Genomic DNA, 19630 nt, shown 5'->3' with positions numbered 1-19630 from the left:
CTATTTCAGTTCAGGGCTTTCCAAAAGTGGAAGAACAGAACAGAGAAGATGAAAACTGAAGCAAAACATAAATCCTAAGACCAACAGATTCAATCTAGTAAGATGAGGTAGTAAAATTTACGTTCAGACATATTTGAAAGGATATTCAGAGCTTAAAACTAGCAAAAGAGCAAGCATCCACCCAGTCTGTCTGAGCCATTATTTTCTCTATTTTATTTTATATTATTCAGTACTAGCAATAAAATCTGGTGACTTTTTAAAAACATAGTAAGAGCAATATAGCTGCATTTGAGAGGAAAGAACTATTTCTTTGTTCTGTATCTAGCAGTACTTGTAACTATAGAACGCCACAAGTGAGAAAGAATAATGCGGTTTCAAAAGAAACATGAATGAAGCATGTCAGCAGTAACATACAGGCAGCACTAAACCTTCAGCAATAGGTGTGCATGCTCTGGCTCTGACTTAGAAGCTGTATGTGTATGCCTGTGTATTAACATGGTCTCACATGTTGTCATGGTTTTAGCTGGGATAGAGTTAATTTTCTTCACTCTAGCTGGCATAGTGCTGTGCTTTGAACTTAACAGGGGAAAAAAAATGTTGAGATAACACACAGATGTTTTGGGCTGTTGCTGGGTAGCGCTTGTACTAGTCAAGGACATTTCTAGCTTCCCGTGCTCTGCTGGGTGCACAAGAAGCCCGGAGGGGAGGGGGCACAGCCAAGAGAGCGGATTCAAACTGACCAAAGGGATATTCCATATCATGTAACGTCATGCCCAGTATGTTACTTGGGAGGAGCTGGCCGGGGGGAGGGAGGAAGAAATCACGGCTCGGGGACGGGCAGCGTCTGTCAGCGGGTGGTGAGCGGTTGCACCCTTCATGTTTCTGTGGGGTTTTTTTCCCTTTTTTCCCTTTCCCTTCCCCTTCCTTTTCCATTTTATTATATTAACATTATTGTTATTATTATCATAATCATTATTATTATTATTATTTTATTGTAATCATTAAACTGTGCTTATCTCAACCCACAAATTCTGTTGCTCGTCCGATTCTCTTCCCCATCCCACAGGGGTGGGGGGGAGTGAGCGAGCGGCTGCGTGGTGTTCAGTTGCCAGCTGAGGCTGAACCGCAACACATGTACATTTTCCTTGTGCAAAACCACTTTCCTTCACTGAAAGAGGAAGGGCAAATATATCAATGAGCCATTTTGCAGAGCAGCATTTTCTTTTCATCCATACACCTGAAGAACAGGGTACATCCCAGAGCACTAATTTCCCTCCCCAACTATCAGTCCTTTTTTCCATTCTGACCAGTACTTGATTCACTGAAGCACCCAGTGACAGTAGAACCCCCCCTAAGATCTTACTGTGGCAGAAGCAGAAGAAAGGAAGCAGTGCATGCAGTAATACATTACTCAGTTACGTATGCTCTCTGTAGCTTGCACACAACCCTCTTCCCCTCCCCAAACCTCCTCAGGTCATACCACGGCAGTGAGGAGCTGGGCTGACATCTAACACAGCTGGATTCAGTGAACACTGCAGAAGTGAAAAAACTGTCTTTCTTCTCAAACTTGCAACCTCCCTCTGCTTCCTGGGAAAGAAACAGCTAAATTCTTCAACATTTTGATGTTAAATGCCCCCTTACACCTCTGGAAGGAGTCACCTAAGGACCATAATCTGGCCCATAAAGCAGGCATAATGAAACCAATCAATTTAGGAAAAAGAAGAATCCTACAAGATGGTGTTCTGTTTAGGACTGGAATAAGACAATGCAAGCAAGTAAGAGGAACATGGCTCCTGCTGCTTCAGGACTGGAAGTGAAAAGAAAATCTAGATCAGAAAAGCATTAGACAGTCAAGCAAAACTGCATGTACACTGCCAAAGCTCCAAGGGACAAGCTGACTGGTTACTACTAGTGCAAAGGATCAAGGTGAATGAGAGAGGCTTTAAGACACAAACTGAATAGCTGATACAGAAATCTGCTAGACCAAAGAGAGATAAGAGAGTCAGCTGTTGAATTTTTTTTGTGAAAAGTCATAGTCATCTGAGATGATGTGTCCACAAAAGGGAAAGGGAGCACACTATGTATTAAAGTCTCAGTCTAAAAGGAGAGTCTGACAAGGAGCAGCCTCTGGCTGTTACAAACACTTGTAGGCTCTCCAAACCCCATACAACATTGGAGGGGTGAATCTGTAACTCTCAGAGATACCAAAACAGCCCCAAATCCAAGTTTTGTCCTTTACAAAGTAATGAAACAATTATGGGACAATTCTTACTTTCTAGTATGCAATGAATGCAATACTATGTATGTATGTACAGTATGAATGCAATACTATGTATTACAAAGCTAGGCTTTGTTGACTTTACAGTTCTGTCAAAGTAGCAGTAAAAACACAATACTGCTCGTTAGTGAAGGAAACATAATCCCCCTGCTTGTTGATCTCTTTTAAGACAAAACTTACATTCCTTGTGGATACTCATGATTACTCATTAATACTGGGAATCCCTGAGCCTCAGTATAGCACCATCCTTTGTTCAGCGGCAGAAAAGTGAGTTTTTGAGGCAGTCGTGCCTGCGAGGAGAAGCATCTTTCATGCAAGCAATTCCAGTGGTAGCTTGGAGCTTCCTCAGAGACCTCAGTCATCCTCACTGCCTTGACCAAGGATAATGTAGTGCTCTCAGCTGGTGCTGAGCTTATTGCCCAGATTCCTCACATGCATGTGAACAATCATTGTGTATGGCACAACTGGCTGATGTTTTTCTTTCCTTATTCTTTTAATGCAAACTGACTTCTCAGCCAGCAGAGCTTTTTTATTACAGAGAGAAGGTATATTATTTGTGTAATTTCTTTTTGCAACTTTTTTCCCAAAATAAGTCGTTTAGTTTCTACTAAGAGAAATCACTTTGTCATTCTCTTTTTATATTTTTCCTACTCTTATTTTTCCCTCAGTACAGAATGTTTTCTTTGTGAACATCTTATAAAAAATTTCTAACAAAAAAATAAGGCTTTTTTTCCTCCAAATTACAATAGAATATAACTGTTAAAATAAGGAAAAGCATTGAAATTATTGATAAAACTAATTTAAAGCATTTTCCTTCAGCCAGCCCTGAGAACTTGTGAAGTTCTTTCAGATTTAAGATTATTTGGTATTCAGTTAAATACAGTAATTGGTTGTAAGTCCAGCCCATCTATGCTAACAGCATTGCTAGAAACTCCTCATGTATTTGAAAGGAAGAACTGAAAGTCAGAGAAAGAATAATTTAGTACATAGCTCAGAGGTATCATTAGCAGCAACAGCGTGATGTTAAGAACAGGGAAATTTAGGTTAAACAGCAGGAGAGAGGGCTGAGCACAGTCACGGGCGTGACAAGGGGTGACAGCCACTCTCCTATCGCATGACCCCAGGCACGTCACTACCAGGAATCTCTCCGCATGCTCAGCTCTTCATCCCCTTTTTTCCCTCTAAGGATAACTTCCTGACAGTGTTAAATTGAAGGACAGCCCCCAAAACAGTTTTTAAAACTAGATTGCTCAGAAGGTAAGAAGTTGTCCTTCTACACTGGAAATCCACAGATTTGACAAGAGACTGTTAGAGGCAACTTTTGCTGCTGCCCCTCCACCATGACCACACCTCTGTGTTGACAGGTTTGTGGGGAGATCACAGCTGTCTCCTACCTCTAATCAAAAGGTATCAGGGTTTTTCAAGCCCACCTGCCAGCTCTTGTACCTTCTCCCCACACAGAGCAGATTCTGAACCTTTCTAACTGTATTAGTTTCATATAGTTTAAGGTATCACTTTAACACCAGACACCAAGACAATAAAAAAAAAGTAGCAGAACTAACTTTCTTACTTTAAAATTTTTTTACTTTGTTACAAATAAAATAATATTTCACTGTTGGGTCTCCTTTAGAAAAAAAAAATATTTAAACACATCAACCTGACATCCACAAAACCTGCTACAAGCAGAGCAGGATTTAAGCACTGCATAATCTTTCCCAGAGACTCTTTCAAACAAAGATGCTGTGGTTTTATTTGGTTTCCATTTAACTCTCTTGAGAGGTCTCTCTCTAAATCCAGGCATGAAAAATACATTCGCAGTCCAGACACAGAGATTTTAGAAAAGAGAAATGCAGTAAGACAGCATTTCATTTGCAAGTCTTTTACATTTTAACAGTGTCTATTGCTTTCCACTCAGCAAACACTACTGAAACTGCCGCTCCCTACAATAAATTTTCTTTAAAACTGTAATATCTTAAATAGTGTGCATATAGTATATATATGCAATATAAACAGCTTTAGCATATCTGCAAATGTGGGCACATAAGATGCACGTATCTGTGTCTGTGCACAGTATGTATAAGCAGATTATACACAATATATACTGTATATTCGTGTGTGTGTGTAATGTCACTCTGGCTTTAAATATGATGTAAATAATTTCCAATAACAATGTTGAGAAAATGAACAGCCAAATCCAGTCAGCAAACACTACTGAATAGATACCTGGGAAAAGGAAGGGGGGAAAAGTTAAAAGAAAAAACAGGCTTAGAGCTGACTTGTTATACATGAGGAAGAGAGACAGATTTTAGTTATCATAAAAAGAATTCAAGTTTTTCTAGTGTTTAGTCATATTATTCAGGTTCTAAGAAAGGAAGGGAAATTGAATAGAAATTACTAGGTTTTGTTTGCATATTTTGGTGAGCTTTTCCATAACAATAAATGTAGCCCTTTTAAGCCAAGTAATTGTGTCTGGGAGTTCTGTTTTAAATATGCTCTGGGGCATCTCATTGTTCCCACTGAGTGTAAAGTAGATTGTTTCTGTGCTTAAGGAACTACAGTGTATGGGATTAAATAATACACTTAATGAAGAGGCTAAAATGACTGCATTCTTGCTATTTCAAAGGGATTCCAGGAAAGAAAACCACCCAGGATCAGTGAAAATAGACTTTTTACCATCTCATATTTTATTAATACACATTCTGTAGTACACCCTACTTAAAACTGCACTCTGAGGAGTATCCGGCTATGGTATTACACCACCACTGACTTCCTCAGTATAAATCTGAACATCTTGTCTTTCAACTTATTTATCCTTCCAATACACCCAGGACCGATCCTGGCCAGATGAGTACTTAGGTATGGAGAGGCTGAGTCACATGTTAGTGATCTGTGAAGAAGAAGAAAAGTAAATCCATGTCTCTAAATCTTAGACTATTAACCTAATCACTTGAGAAGGGCTACTGAAATGAGAGGGTCCTGTCTCAAACTAGATCATGGTTTTTTGCATAGCAAACACAACTCAAACCTTTCCAAATCCCATATGATATCTCCCCATGACTCATGGATAAGCATATACTGCCTTCCATAGCTGTAAGCAGGGTGCTGTGCTAAGTCTTCTGCATCTTTTGGGTAGGGAAAGTTGCCACCCATACCCTTTACACAACAGAGAGATGTGGAACAACCTCCAGATCTGAAGGTGGGAGGGAGCCTGGAAGACATGTACCCAGCCAAAGCTTCCCCCAAGCACAAGGGAACTGCAATGAAAACTATTTGACCAGCACTTCACTACCACACAATGTCGTGAACACACTGGTTTGTGGTAGTATAGCAGCACATTAGTTAATTCCAGCAAATCATTTAGGAGATCCTATTAACCTGCTCTAATAGATGAACCAATGCTGAGGTAACAGCCAAGCAGCGGCTAAGTTCAGTCTGTGAAACCTTAAATGGCCTGGCTCCTGACAACAGTTCATTGTCCCATCTTAGCTTTGCTGCCCCTTTGCATTTGTTATCTCACATCAAAGGGGAACTGACTGCTATATCATGCCTATTTCAGACACATTCCCACTTTCTCTTGCCATCATCTTCCAATGATCCTCTAACATGTTTTCCTATCTTCCTGCACAGCATTAGCTTAGGAGAACTCCTCTCTTCATAGTTTGTCAAGTACCAACTCTTGGTATAGAGCAATTTGAGCCAGCTCTTGTGCCAGCCATCACATGTTGGCATAGGCTGTACAGGGAAGAGTGATGTGGAAGCAAGAAAGCAACAGATACAGCATCATGTGCTCACCGGTCTGCTGAGTTTCAAGTAGATGTTGGGTTTTTTGGGTTGGTTTTTTTTTTTTGTCTGTTTGTTTCAAGTCTAGGCAGACTTGTATGACGTTGTAGCTTTCCTCTGAATGTGAAGTTTCATACAAAATTCTGTGGGGGTCAGTCCCAGATGTGAGCAGAGAGGTAGGAACATATGAACTTTTTCTTCACGTTCAACTTCCTTTTTCCTCCTGGTCTGAGCAGTCCTTGTAGCACGCTAACATGTGGCAGGAAACTCTTTTTTCAAAAGCTCTTGCTTCTATTGCCACAGTATATTGGCTGGTGACCACGCACAGAGCAGAGGATCTGCTGCAGTGAGAGAAGCACAAGAATTCCAAGGCTGCCCCCTGGGAAAAAAGAAAAAAAAAGAAAAAGAATGAGTAAGAAGTACAGTAACAGAGGCAGGGAAATGTCCACCATGCACTTTGGTAGCTGGTATGGGAGGGAAGTTCACAATTTATGATTCCAAGCAACTGCCTCACCTTTTAGCTATTTTATAAGATGAGCTCAGTAGGATGATGCAAGCATTGGCAGCAGAAGATAATGTTTCATTTCTGTTGGCTCCATCTTATTGTCTGATTTTGCTAATTGCAATAGCTTTGGCCATCAGAGACAAATTACAGATACTACCCGCAAATGCTGGGGAGGGAGCTTGAATATTTCTCACACACAAATGCTTTCAAAGTGGAATTTCATAAATAAAACCTTTACTAATCATACATGGTGGAAGGGCATAAAGATCAGATGTCTGCATTTTGGATTAAATTCTGATAGGTATTAAGCATTAGAATTGAGATCATTAGAGCTCTTTTTTGAAACTGTGTCTATATGACCCAATAGAAGGTAAAATTTGGAGACGGGCAGAAAGGCTGAATGGCTTTGGCTTGAGCCTTTGTGTGCTTTAGCAAGGGAGAGAAGTGCTAATACCAGCAGTAGGGGTTTTTGGCAGCTTCTCTTTTCTCATAGCTGCTCCTTCCCTTCAAAAAAAAATTAAAGTTTCTGGCTAGCTTGGTAGAAAAGACAGCATTAAACACCTGTGTTCCTAACAGGCGTGTGTGTGCCACTGCTGATCCATCTGTGAAACATGGCAAATACCAGCGGGGGCATGCACAGGGTCTATGCAAAGCACGTGGCACAGGCCCGGTGATAAAAAGCTTGAGCAAACAATGCTACCTGCTGTGAAGTGACAGGAAGAGATTCAAGAGCTGACTTCTTTCCTCTCAGGTTTTCCAAGAGTAAACACCACTGAGATGTGTATGCTTGACCTAGGGCAAATCCCTCCTTCTCCCAGGTGTTACAGCTGCTTATCCAGGTCCTCCTCTTCTCCAACTGGAGTCAAGCATGGCAGGGAAGGAACTCTGATTCCCTTGGTTTAAAATAGAGTTGGTACTTGACAAACTATGAAGAGAGGAGTTCTCCTAAGCTAATGCTGTGCAGGAAGATAGGAAAACGTGTTAGAGGATCATTGGAAGATGATGGCAAGAGAAAGTGGGAATGTGTCTGAAATAGGCATGATATAGCAGTCAGTTCCCCTTTGATGCGAGATATCTCTAGAGGAATTCATTGCTAGTTCCTTAAACCCAGATGTTAGACTCCTTGTGTTTCCTGAGCCAAAGAAATTACTTACATGAAGCCACTGAGATGGTCAATCTTACAACTATGGGCAGCACTATTTTCATTTAACCTAAAAACAGTTAAAATATCAGAAACCAGGGCAATAGAATATAATTCAATAATCTTCACTATAAACAAATATATTCATCCTCTAAAGGAGTTACGGATCCTGACAGCTTTAACTATGGACTTCATGTACCACTCTAACATTAAACTGAGACATTCAGTGAAAGAAAACTCCAGCCTTGATAGTTTCAGAAAACATCTGTGGCTGCAACACACCGTCACACTGACTAAACCTTGTCTGCTCTGACCACTATACTATCTGTCACTCTATAGCTACTATGGATGTATTGCACCAGCTTATCTGTTTCCTTAAAGCTTAGGGATTTATGGACTGCAAAGTCTATTTGTAAAACCTACAGTGGTTTGAGTGTGAATTCATCACAATAAATTTTACTTTCAACACCCTAGGATTTTTCTGCTACTGATTTGTCACATCCTGGACACCTTCGGTGAAATGGAGTCCCACAATATGTGTCCAGAAGTGGGAAGATGACAAATACGTGATACCTGACTAGTGAGATTCATAATGTCACACAACTCCTCTCTAAAGATTATCACCTGTTCTAGGAAGATACTGGATTGTCCAAACCATGGACCTTTCCGGGGGGGAAGACTCACTACAACTAGAATAACATCAAATGACACAGAAGAGAAATAGGCTGCTTACCAGATGTCATTCTCAGTTCCTGGCACCTGATTTTTTTTGTGTGTTTACTCAGACATGTCATCTTTATTTACAGGTTTAGCAGTGTTTTCTTCTGTGTGGGACAACTGAGTTTGTCCATTGCTCCTCTTAAATACCCTCAGTAAATATACATAATTGTATTAACTTCAGGACCTTTTTTAATTGATAGGGCTGTTAGGTGTTCTGGTGTCTTCATGGAAAATGAGCATGTAGAGGAGGCCCTGGTGAGGAAAGCAAAGGGTATTAGGAAGCAGATGTTGTCTAAGGGTGACAGCAAAGCACTGGAGAAAAGAAACAGAAGCCAAGTCTCTGTAGAAGCATTTCTTATGTGGTTATTAAAATGAATATTAAAAACGAATATTTGAACTCTTTCATGAATATTTGAACTGAAACTGCTGAAGGTGCTTATGAAGTGAGTACTGCAGCTAGAAAATGGGTTTACATGGATTCTTTATTCAGAACACCTAATCAACTCTGTCTGCACATGGGGAGAGAGATGACTGGAGCACTGTGGTCAGTAACAAAAAATCTGGCCTGCCACAGGGATACCATCCGCCTCTACAAGCTACAGTTTTGCCTATGAAAAAAAAGACCTCTCGATGTATATCTGAAGAAACTCTCCCTTGTTTCTCAACCCCTTTCATTCCTTTCAACCTGTATTGCCAAAGCTGCTTCTGCAATTGCAGGATTTTTCAACAGGAGATCACACAACCAAAGCCACGGGCAGGTAGTAGCAATGGAAAACATTTCTCTCTTCCTGAAGTGATGACTGAGAAATGAATTAACCTTGATGCAGGTCTGGCTGAAAACAACACTGCTTCAGATGCATATACTTCTGGTTCTGCTTGTGACTGTCCTCCCTTTCTTCACCCTGCCTCATCAGCAGGAGGTTAAAGCTGCTTTCCACAGCTCTTCTCCCTGGAACTAACACAGAGGGCTATGAACTGCCTTCTTCCAGGTTAGAGGCAGGAAAAGGGAACAGAGCTGAGCAAGAGAGAAGGGTAGCATAATAAAACAAGTGAGGGGAGAGAGAGGTTTTGTTAGTCGGGGTGCCAGCTTTGAACTGTAGCCTTTTAACAAGGTAAACTCCAGGCTTGGTCATCTTCTGTCATTATCTCAGAGCAGGAGCAACACAGGTCTCTGCATGTGTTCATATGTATGTGCAGGGCAGCATAGGAGGCCTATAATAATTAAGTTCAAGTACATTCCTGTTTATTCCTGAATACGCTATTTAAACATATTCATTTTTGCAAAGCTGCCGAACCTCCACCCATGTCTTTTGTTGCCCTGACTCCTGGGCAGACCCTGGCACTTCTGGGCTGGCTTCTCCCATTGCTGAGGCCCCTGGCTTTCCCCGGCTCCCCTGCCTCCTCCTCCTCCACAGCGGGAGATTTCCACATTCACTGAGCTATGGCAGTTGTCTTTTCTTCCCATTTTAAGTCATCTCAGTCACAACTGCTGCCACCACAGACAACAGCACGTTATTCTTAATGCATTATTAATTTTTATCTCACATTTAGAGCCTTGTCAATTGCGCTCACTTATAGGCACTCTGGTGATAAGCACTATAGGAATGGCTATAAATAATTAATATTATCCCTCTCGTCTCTCTGTCGTGGTTTAACCCCAGCCAGCGACTCAGCCCCACACAGCCGCCCACTCACTCCCCCATGGTGGGAAGAGGGAGAGAATCAGAAGAGTAAAAGTGAGAAAACTCATAGGTTGAGATAAAGACAGTTTAATAGGTAAAGCAAAAGCCATGCGCACAAGCAAAACAAGGAATTCACTCACTATTTCCCATGGGCAGGCAGGTGCTCAGCCATCTCCAGGAGAGCAGGGCTCCATCACAGGTAACGGTTACTTGGGAAGACAAACGCCATCACTCCGAACATCGCCCCCTTCCTTCTTCTTCCCCCAGCTTTATTTGCTGAGCATGACATCATATGGTATGGAATATCCCTTGGGTCAGCTGGGGTCAGCTGCCCCAGCCGTGTCCCCTCCCAACCCCTTGTGCGCCCCCAGCCACTCGCTGGTGGGGTGGGGTGAGGGGCAGGAAAGGCCTTGGCTCTGTGCAAGCGCTGCTCAGCAGTAACAAAAACATCCCTGTGTTATCAACACTGTTTCCTGCACAAATCCAAAACGTGGCCTCATACCCGCTACTATGAAGAAAATTAACTCTACCCAACCAAAACCAGCACACTCTCACAGTCTTCCAACCCCACAGATATTCATTGCAAGACAAATGCAGATCAACTCCATTTTATTTTTAATGGCCAAAAGTACCATCAGGTTGGTAGTTGCCACAGCATAGGCAAAATACTGCAGCTACTGTGGGAGACAACCCAAGATATTTGAGCAGCTTCTGCTCCCACCAGGGTACTTTTTTCTAAAAGCAAAGCACTAACTCTAATTTGCCTGCTACGTTCCTGCTCCTTGCAGGGCTCCAGAAATCAAGAGAGGGGGTGGAAAGAAAGAGAAAGGGCCCAAATTATCCTTGTGATTGCTCTGTACAGCTCAACTGCACAACATAATTTTTAACTGGGGAATGTGCCATCTCCAGCATTTGCCTGCCATCCAGCAAAGTTCAGACACCCACTGGTTCAAAATCAGAGCCCAAACAAGCAGAGCACCAGTGCCACCTCAACTGCAGCCTGTCCTTCCTCATTAATGCTTGATATTAATTTTTCTTTCTTCCTTTGTAGCTCCTTCAGATTAAGTCTTTGAATGCTGTTAACGCTCCTGTGCATCTACAGTTCTTGATCTCTTAGACACTGAAGATCTTTGCTGTTACCGAGTATCTACAGAGGCTTAGAGAGAAATTTTCAAAAAGAAAAGGCTTCAGGAGAATACAGAGAGGTTTTAAAAGAGGTGATGTAAACCCTTTACTTTTGGTCACAGAGATGGTGAAATAAAAACCTAGATTAATGCTCTGGAACAAGATACCTTAATCTCTTCATAGCTTTGTAATAGGCAAAAGTTCAGCACGTGGTTCAGATCTCAAAGGCAATTCTGGAATCAGAATAGATACCAAAATCAGGCTGCACTGTTTGGAGTTACTGATTAAATTTGGCTCATCAAGCACATTTTCAGCTGGCAGTTCAGATAAGATGCCAGATCTAAAACTGAAATGGGCAGAAAATGGCTTTTTAACTTGCAAAAATATCTGAGATAACATATTTTTTCTTCAAATAAAATTTAAATGTCGAAAGCAAAGTCACTTTCATAAGTAGAAGTCCAGATTTAAACAAACAAACAAAAAACCAGTTTGGGTCAGTAACAGCATTTTCTTCTGTTAATGTTGTAATGTCTACTTTTTATCACAGAATCCCAGGTTGGAAGGGACCTCAGGGGTCATCTAGTCCAACCTTTCTAGGAAGAGCACAGTCTAGACAAGATGGCCCAGCGCCCTGTCCAGACAAATCTTGAAGGTGTCCAATGTGGCCAAGTCAACCACTTCCCTGGGTAGATTATTGCAATGGTTGACTGTCCTCACTGTGAAAAATTTCCCTCCCATGTCCAATCGGAATCTCCCCAGGAGCAACTTGTGTCCGTATTTTGACCTCTTTTTCAGTTGTGTATAATTAGCTTATATTTAACAATAAAATATTCTTTAAGCAAAGAAATGCTGCATTTGTTTTCTTTTCAATGCTAAAAGTGTCCCAGCATTTTCTCAAATAAGCCAATATACTGGGGGGGAGAAGACTTCTTCCGGTAAGAAGAAAGTCACATTTTAGTACATAATTTGCTTTTGTGTATCAGAAACACAATTCTATGAAGAAATTATCACCTGCTTAATTTCAGATACAAACCTTGAAAACCAATCATCTCCCCTTGCATTTAGACTAAAGTTACCCCTGACTTCATCAGGGCAGGACCAGACCTTAGCACAGACTCCTTTAGACTTACCACATGAATTCTGAAAGAATTCAAAACTACCCTGGAAAAAAACTTCCTACATTTGCTGCACTCAAGACCTCCTGACTTCAATCCAAACTAGACTCGTGTTTGCCAAGCATTTGACCGAGGCTCCCAAAAGTTTTTCACTTAATACCTTTGCTTGAGCTGCTTCAAAACTTGAAGTGGGCTTGCTTAAAGCTCAGGTTCCCCATTACTCTGTTCTTTTCTGAATGATGAGCCGAATTTTATAACATTATCATAGTGAATGGATCTATCTTGGCAACCATACTTTGTACTACATGACTGTCTCACAATACACAAAGAGAACGTCCCATGCTGATGGTTTTAATCATCAGGGCACATTATATCACTACTAAGGGTGTATCCTCTGTAAAGCTGGGTTTAGATCTAACATGGTTACACAACTTTTGGTCAGTTTAAAGTAGAAGAAAAATGAGTTTCTGCCTGCCTGCAGAAAACTCCTCGGATGCACCCTCAAGAATATATAATGAAAACCACATAGAAAATTGATAATGAACCAAAGCATTCAAGCTTATTTAGCACATATATTCACCCTGATGTCATTTACATCTTCTGTCATTACTTAAATACCATGCATATTTATTAATAAATGATTGTATTTGAGGTTACTTACATTTGTGGACCCTAATCTCAAACCCTCAGCATCAAGCCTGATTTTTAGGGGCACTAAGCACTCACATTCTCCATTAGTTTCTATTTTTCCAGGGTCTCCCACCAATAGAGAGAACTTTGAGAGTGAAAAAGAACTCAAGCAGACAGCGAACGGTTATCACTCAGCACTCCCAAGATTTGATTCAGCGTTACTATCAGCTGCCCTAGAGTTCCTCCAACAAAGTACTAACTCATCAGACAGAAGAGGAGGGAAAAAAAAATAGTAGCAGCAGCTGGGCTCAGTGAAATAAGGCTGTCAAGATCCCTCTCCTAAAATGGAGATGGCAATCAGTCCACTCCAATATTTACTTTGTTATCTACCATCACAACAAACAATAATTAGATTACCATGGGTCAGGTTTTTTCTAGAGAGGTCACGCAACCATAAAAGATGCTGTCTTGACAAGACAATCCCAGCATTTTCCTTTCAGATTAGAAGCATTTCCCACTGCAGCTTTACCAAAAGTTTCACCATCTATAATTACAGTCCGGTCACTACACCACATACAAACCTGGGCACACAACACAGGGCCATAAATTATGAAAATGAAGGCGTAAAATATCATCTTACACACCTAACTCGGTGCATACAAGAGGAATACCATATTAATTTTTCAACCCAAAAGTAGAATGGCAAACTTCTCAAAGGGTCCAATAACCCTCTCCATACACCTTTTGTTTGTCAGAGCTTTCCCCGCACCTACACAGTATTTCTCAGTATTAAAGAGGATTAAGTAACTCCTTCCATAAAGGTTTTCACCAGCTCACACATGTCAGAAGGCCTTGGAAATCATATCATAAGCTGTAAATGGTGATGCTCCCAGTGCTGTACTTTTGGGAGGCAAGCCTGCCTGAGATAAATGCTGCTTGCAATACAAGCTGTTTCTCCTCTTATCAAGGAAAAATTTTGTATCCTGAGGATTCCCCCATAAATTAGCCAAGCCCCACTGCTACACCCACTGCTTCCCTACAGCAACACAAAGAATATGGTAACACTCATTAGAGCACACCACCAGGGAAAAGTCTAATTGCTGGATTTGCATTTTGTAGGCAACGTGTATTTATACTAATAATTCTATTTTGTGCTGCTTTACTAGTCAGAGAAGAAAAGAGCATATTGTATTAAGCTCCAGCCCCCAAGCACTGAAATAACACTAACAGATCTAGAGAGACGGTCTTTCATATAATTGGCATCTACCCATAGTATGAAGTTGATGATGAAGCATATTTCCAGCAGTTCACAAGAAGGGCATGTGATTCCCTGAGGATTTTCAACCTTTAATATTAGCCTATCTTTGGGAGCATCTACTCATCTCATCATTACAACAGTGCTAGTCACTCCACTGATTGAAGTGGGACTGGAAATATCAGCACTTTAACCTTGCCCATTTGGATCTTAAGCATTATTGCCCTCAGTGGTCACCTCCAGGCTCCCACAGATGCTGTGGAAAAAAAATGTCCTATCCACTGTTTACTGAGAAAATAACTTTAAGAAGGAATAAGCAACTGAAAAATTAGTCATTAAACCAAAAGAAGTACCAGAACCTGAGACATCCAAATATTTCTTTTAAAGAGAGTTATTTATTTTTTGTTCATTTTACATCCTCAATTCTTGGAGGGCACAAAAAATAATCCTTCCTCACAGTATTCCAGTGTCTCTGCTTCCAGCTCCAGCTGAAATGAGGAAGTGCTGTTGGCAAACGTAAGTCTTTTTTTTCTTGTAATGAATTCATCAAAACATTTTGCAACCTGCAAAAGTGCTCAGATTTGATTCAAGATTTCTGCAGGCTCTTATTTTATCTGAATAAATTCAACCAGCCTTAATATTTTCTTTTCCTTTAATACTATAAAAGTCAGAGTTCTAGACCCATCAAACTGATGAAGGATAAGGCAAAACTTAAAGCCAGCATGAACTTTCTAAAGATCAAAGGTGTCAGACGCAGGGGTTTGGCTTAGGACTGTCTTGAGAACTGCTAATAAAAAAAGTTAAAAGCAAACAAAGAAAGAAATACTTGTCTTACTCATAATAGCTTCACATAAACCTAAATATACATAAAACATAATTAAAGGCTTCTTCTAAGAGGAGCTGGAAGCCATGGTGTTATGTCTCCCTTCATACGGTTTTTATCTGATTGAGCAATCTCAGAAAAGCTACTTTACACATCTGTCTAAGACACGGTTACTTCACATTCTCTCATGTAGCTATTTTACCAGAGCACTGCACATCCTGCTTCTGGCCTTTTTACCTGGAAACATATTCCCACAAATTAACACTGTGTTATTAATATTTTTCTATTTGATATTCTGCTCACCCTCATTTTATGAAGCACTGCTAAGCATAAAATGTCTATTTGCATGGTTCTAATTGCAGATCAACCTGTTCCCCTTTCAAACCTACTCAGCTTCTGCGTGGGAGAACTTGTAAATGAAAATAGACGTTGAGCTTCCCACGCACTGCAGTAGCAACACAGCGCTGGAAGACAGGCAGTCCAGTCTGTTGGAGACTGGTTGGACCTTTCATGAGTGGAACATCAGCCTTAACTCCTCTTCCAACTCACCCTAAGCTGCCCAGCCATAAGCCTTCTGAAAGCAGGTATTTTTCGGGAAAATAAAGGACACAGTTACAGAAACCGTGTCGAGCCATGGATGCGCAATAGCACAACTGCCAGTGGAGTAGGTATGCACACCAGAGGACTTCAGGAAAAAAGGTTACATGAATTGCAGGCAGCCTGGGAAGAAAAAAGCCACTGCTGAGCAAGTGCTGTTTGCTGTCAGACGCTCCATGACCTTTTCACTAGGTACAAGATAGGAAGGCTGTGGAGCATGTACTTATAAGGTGTATGGCTCCAAAAATACCATTTGGAAAAAGAAAATCCTTCATTACAGTGTAGTTGGAAATATGCTAGAACATAAGAAAGCCAAGAATAACTAATTTTCTAAAAGTCCTTATCTTTCCTTTTTTATTCCTCATTTAAATGTTCTTTAAGGCAATCACTCTGGTGTAAAGAAAAGAAAGGGAGAGCAAAAAAGTTCCATCTTTTTTCCAGCTTCTGCTGGAGTGACGACTGCTAACAGCATCTTCCTTGGTGCTGTGCTCCTGTGCTGCGTAGCACGCACACAGCCGTCAGAGGAAACAACGCACTGTAAAACAAGGCCAGCAGACAAAGTAGACACCATGGCTATTTTTGCAGATACTGTTTGGGATGGGCTGGGGGCAGAAGTTTTATACCTTTGTTCAATTTTGGGGCAGACAGTCCTACACAGGCTTAATTATTTCCTCATTTGTAAAATAACGTGTTTCCCAGGGACTTTTCCAATGTTAGTTATCTCAGGCACCCTGTATCTAACCAGGATTACTATTTGGTGTTTTAAAAGAGAAAAATATCAGTAGTTCATTACAGGCTGCTGTTCACAGCAGAAGACTGGTGACGTCCTTACCTGACCTCCTGAAGTATGCTTAAGGCCAGCACACAACCACTAGCCCATATCAACCCTTCATCTGACCCTGCCAGTCCCACACACCAAGTCCAAGACAAGGGCCATTTGCAGGGCAGCAGCATGACCTCACTCCCAGGAAGTCCTAGGAAGGTAGAGTCTACAATGCTGGATTAAATCCTTTGTAATTGAGTGTATGACTCCCAACAGTTCCCCATATCCAAGGAGGTCTCGTTCCAGTCTCAGGCTCACACTGTGGCCCCTGGCCAAAGACATGGTTCCAGACAAAAACCCATGGGTGTGATGTAACCCACTCCTGACATGTTTTCATGGCAAGAAGAGTGGAGGTCTTACATATTAAGGCACATTAGGTTGAGTCCCAGTCTTGGGCTTGCTATTGATGCCAGGTTTCAGGAATGGGACAGACCTGATGTAGTCAGTGGCTATATGTCTTGAAGAAGTGATTGCTTTTATCCAAGCATGTGCAGTTGCAAATCCTTGGCTTGTTCCCCTGGCTGGCCACTGACTTAATGAGGAAGGCAGACTATTGCTCTCAGCATTAGCTGATACCAGAGGGTCTCTAATGGGGCTGCACACCATTTTTCATATTTCAGAATTTAAGTGAATTATCTTTTTAACAAGAAGAAATTTCATCAGACTAAAGAAAGTAAAAACACAACTCCTTTTCAAGTTTTTCCTGCCCATCATCTCTTATGCTGTTAAAAATAATTAAGACCGGGTGCTCATCAATGAAAAAAACCTCATTTGTGTTTGTCCATAAGGAGCTCTGAATAGCTAGCCAGTATAAACACTGTATAAAAATTAAAAGTAACAAAGGGAGGGTTTTTTCCTTCATTTGTTATTTTTGGGGAGAAAAACCAACCATCTGTGCTCCAAATGTGTTGCTGTTCAATGCTCGACAATCTGTTTCTATGGTTTTAAATTATTTTATTTTGCTCTTTCGAATGGTTGCATTCACCATATTAAAATACAGTGCCTCATCCTGCTGAGTGCTGTGTTATTTGTCTGGCTGCTCTGCTAGATAAGCATTGTAGAGGTCTGGAAATGATAACCTACACAAGAGGGCAGTTTAGTTTTCACTGCAATAGAGCAGGAAGGAAGAAAGCAAGGAAAAGTTCACATTGCTTTGGTGAAGATTTTGCCTGAAGAGCAATTTTATATACTTTTGGTGACAGAGAAATTGTTTTAGTTTCTGTCTTCATCCAGTATGAATACAGTTTCTTATCCTTCCTAAGCTAGCTTGAAAATGCCTAGAAATCAGGCATTTAAGTGCTTAAAATTGCAAAAAAAAATAAAATGCATGTATAAAAAAAAATCTCCCTGCATGTATGAAAAAAACCTTCCATATATATTGCTTGTACAGAAAGCATTTTATTTTGATTGAAAGCAGATTGTTCACTCCTATCCCCGATTTGAGATTGGGCAGATTCCACTGTGTGCCCGTTTTTGCAATATAATGATCTTTATGTACACACAGATGTACCTACAAAGACATACACATGGCATTTTTGTAAATTTAGCAATTTTAATTGTTTTGATGCTCAGATCTATACTTCCTAGTTAGCCCAGCACACATTTATTATTAAGAACATTGTAGATTTAGCAGTTATTTATCAAAGGTAGGGCTGCACATGAAAATATATTTGCATGAATATCTACAAACACTATGCATCATTCTCTTTGTCTTCAGGAACACAGCCACATGCCAGGTCTTTTGTATATTAAATGACCAAACACTCACTTAAATCAAATATCTGTTCCATTCAGTCTATGCTTTCCACAAGTCGTTAGACATGCTATGTTGAAAGGAGTGACTTCGTGCACACTCAGCTTTTTCAAAGAAACATCTGTGATTTAATGACCAGGTCTAAGCCATACAGAAGTCTGAACTCTGGGAAACTTGCAGCCTGACTGCCATCCACCCAGGAAACTCCTGCTATAAAGGAGTCTATAAAGATGCCATTCACACAGTCAGTCACCAGGGCCCTGGTGCATAACAAACCTAAAAAACTTTTACTGAGGTCTGCCCCAGAGAAACTCAAACCATTCCAAGTATGGGAGTCACCAAGAGTGCTGAAAACACAAAGAAGCACTTCCTCTGAGACAGGCATCTCTTAATGAAAGCAAACATTCCCCTCTCTGAAGCAGGCAGCAGGAGACGGATGTGTGCAAGGACCAAGCTCTGCCTATTGTACTTCTATGGTTCCCATTACCGCAGCATTTGAGAGCCTCGCAGCTTAAATGCATTTCTCCCCAAGATGCTCCGATGAGGGGCGGAAGAGCTATCAGCATTTGGGACAATAATTCTCTCCACAACAGGAAACTCAGCATAAAATCATTACAGCCATTCAGGTCAGACTAGGAAAATATAGATGACGCTTCTGCTTTTCAAATGTCTGCTTTAAGTTTGTTATTAATGTCTCAAATTTACATTGAATATTTTTCAGCATTTAAGAACATTCAGATTTAATTCCAAAAACGTAAGCACAACAGAGATCACGTACAGATTCTCAAGCTTTAAAAGACATGCCAAAAATGTGGTTTTCTTCTCCCTACCACACCCCCTTCTTTCCGCCCCGAGTTATTTTCTTTCTTACCCACAGACAAAAAGGGCTCAGAATCACTTAAATCAGAAGACATTAAAAGTTTTATAGAATCTTATCAAAACTATCTAAACAAGCTGAATCTGTTAAAATGGACAGGAAATCTCACCAAAGCAGGCATACATCCTTCTGCTCTTTGTGGTACATCAGATACTTCTACAATATTTTAGCCCAAGAACGGAAATGAGAGAAATTGTGTTTCATGTCCTGCAGAGACTTACACACATGACTGGCTTAGCATCCTCAGGGGAACAGAGGCATTCCAATAGACCACTCATGTAGATGCACTGGCTGGCCATCTCCAGACATACCTCTTCTCCTAGAGACTTTACTGAGACCTTAGCACGCAAACCTTTTTTCCCCAGTTGCAGTACCATCTATCCCCTGCCCCGAGGATGCTCTCAGTTGTGCCAGCTCAGCTTCCTACAAAATAATGCTGTGAATTGCATCAGGAATTGATGCAGCTGAAATATTACCTATTATTTCACCCTTTTTCCTTTTATTTTTTTGCAAAGTTATCTTTCAA

The 19630-nt window shown here is 40.9% G+C and overlaps 1 long non-coding RNA gene across 1 annotated transcript; it reads left to right on the top strand.

The window, feature by feature from the left end:
* The first annotated feature begins 802 nt into the window (after nucleotides 1-802).
* Nucleotides 803-12009, top strand: LOC135314941 (uncharacterized). The gene is made up of 3 exons (XR_010374360.1): nucleotides 803-884; nucleotides 11158-11323; nucleotides 11779-12009. It is a non-coding gene; the product is annotated as an uncharacterized LOC135314941 (long non-coding RNA).
* Nucleotides 12010-19630: the final 7621 nt, after the last annotated feature.

This window comes from Phalacrocorax carbo, chromosome 9, assembly GCF_963921805.1.
Source record: "Phalacrocorax carbo chromosome 9, bPhaCar2.1, whole genome shotgun sequence".
NCBI classification, from domain to species: Eukaryota; Metazoa; Chordata; class Aves; order Suliformes; family Phalacrocoracidae; genus Phalacrocorax; species Phalacrocorax carbo.
This window is presented reverse-complemented; position numbering and strand designations above follow the sequence as displayed.